The sequence below is a fragment of the Theropithecus gelada genome, chromosome 14 (assembly GCF_003255815.1).
Source record: "Theropithecus gelada isolate Dixy chromosome 14, Tgel_1.0, whole genome shotgun sequence".
Lineage (NCBI taxonomy): Eukaryota > Metazoa > Chordata > Mammalia > Primates > Cercopithecidae > Theropithecus > Theropithecus gelada.
The window spans coordinates 189,611-191,606 of NC_037682.1; positions in this window are offsets into that span (position 1 = coordinate 189,611).

Here is a 1,996-nt window from a genome sequence, read left to right on the forward strand (position 1 = left end):
CCCGCGGCCCCGCATGGTCCTTTGTCCGCCGCGTGCGGCCACCGGGTGCGGCCGCGACCCCCCCAGGCCGCCCTCGGCCGCGGGCCGGGGGTGGGCGGCGGGGGCGGCTCCTCGCGGTGCCCCCCGCCCGGCCGCTCCCGGCTCCGCGCTCCTGGGGCGGCGGCGGGACCGAGCAGCATCCACGCCGCGGAGCTGCCACCGCGGATCAGGCCCCGGCCGCGCGCGGAACCAATCGGGCCGAGCCAGGCCGCGGGGAGCCAATGGCGGCGAGCGGGGCGGGGTAGGGGCGCGGGGAGGCGGGGCGCGGGGTGCGGGGCGGGGTGCGGGGCGCGGGTGTGGGGCGGGCAGGGATGCGGGGTGGGCAGGGATGCGGCGCAGGGGGCGCGGGGTGCGGGGCGGGCAGGGATGCGGGGCGGGGGGTGCGGGGCGCACGTCCACCTGGGCCACGGAGCGCGGCTCGGGGACCGTGGGGGGCGGCGGGGGATGGGCACAGCCCGACTAGGAGCCGGGGCAGCCTCCTGAGAACAGTGACCCGAAGGACTGGAGCCAGACAACAGGGAGGGACCCGGGGAGCTGGGGGGCGGGGAATGAGGGTGGGGATGGGGGCGGCCGAGAGAGGCGGGAGGAGGGTGGGCAAGCACCGACTTCAGCCCAGGGGTGGCAGTCGCTGCGGGATCTCGCCTGTCTGGGCGGCAGGAGCGGCCCCAGCTGGTGGCCCTCGCCCCATCTAGCGCGGCCTGAGGCAGGTGACCGTGCCATGCCTCTCACCGGGACCTTGTACCCCTTTGTGCCCTTTCTCGCCTGGTCTGCACCAACCCCCGCCAATCCCTTTGTCCCCCAAGTACTTCCCTTGTCCAGCTGCCAGCTTGACCCTACTCTTCTCCCTCTGTTCAGCTGTCTCTGGGTGTGTAACAAACCACCCAACCTCAGTGCTGTCCAACTACAGCGTTCCTGTGTTCCGCAGAGGGGCAGACCTGTGTGGGACACTTGATGGGTCCACAGCCGGATGGTGTCCTCTGTGGGTCAGGAACTCGGGGCACTCGGGAACAGCTCCTGTCTGCTTCTCTAGGTGCTGGCCTCCCGTGGGAAGACGTGAGTGGTGGGGCCGGCTCTGCGGGACAGGCTGGAGCCATCCAGAGGCTTCTGCCCTGAGCGGGCGCACCCTGGGCATGAATGGCTGGGCTCACCTTGGGTGGTTGGCCAGGGCACCTGCACGCCCAGCTCCCGGGGCAGCCTGCCGGTCCAGCACACAGAGTGAAGCCTCTTGGAATCACCTGCCAGGTTGCCACATGCCGCCATGGCCACCCAAGTTTGTGGGTTGTGGGGACGTGGACCCCACCTCACAGTGGAAGATTGCCCAGAAGTTGCCTTCATCCCTCCTTTCCCTCCCTCCTCCCGTAACTTCCAAGTAAGAAGCAAGCTGGTTGCATCCTGCTGTTCATAGCAGCCCTTAAACAACACCCAATCTCTCAAACCTTTCCCTACCCCATCAGCTCCTCCTCTCCTACCTCCCGCAGTCCACTTTCCATATTTCTGTTATCTGCATATTCATTAAAATATATTGCCCCACCCCTTTTTGAGACAGAGTCTCACTGTGTCTCTGAGGCTAGAGTGCAGTGGTGCAATCTCAGCTCACAGCAGCCTTGACCTCCTGGGCTCAAGCGATCCTCCCACTTCAGCTTCTTGAGGAGCTGAGACTACAGTCAGGCGTCACCATGCCGGGCTAATTTTTTGTATTTTTTTAATAGACTCAGGGTCTCACCATGTGGCCCAGGCTGGCATCGAACTCCTGGGTTCAAGTGATCCTCCCGCCTTGGCCTCCCAAAGTGCTGGGATTCTAGGTGTGAGCCACTGTGCCCGGCCAATAGTGCTCTTTTATGTATCATTCTGTTTCTCCAAGGCCTCCATAATTTTTATGTGTGTCTGTCTTGCTGTGCATCTAATGCTTTCCGTCTTTTCACTGCATGGCACCCCATCCTAGGCACACTCATCCAGG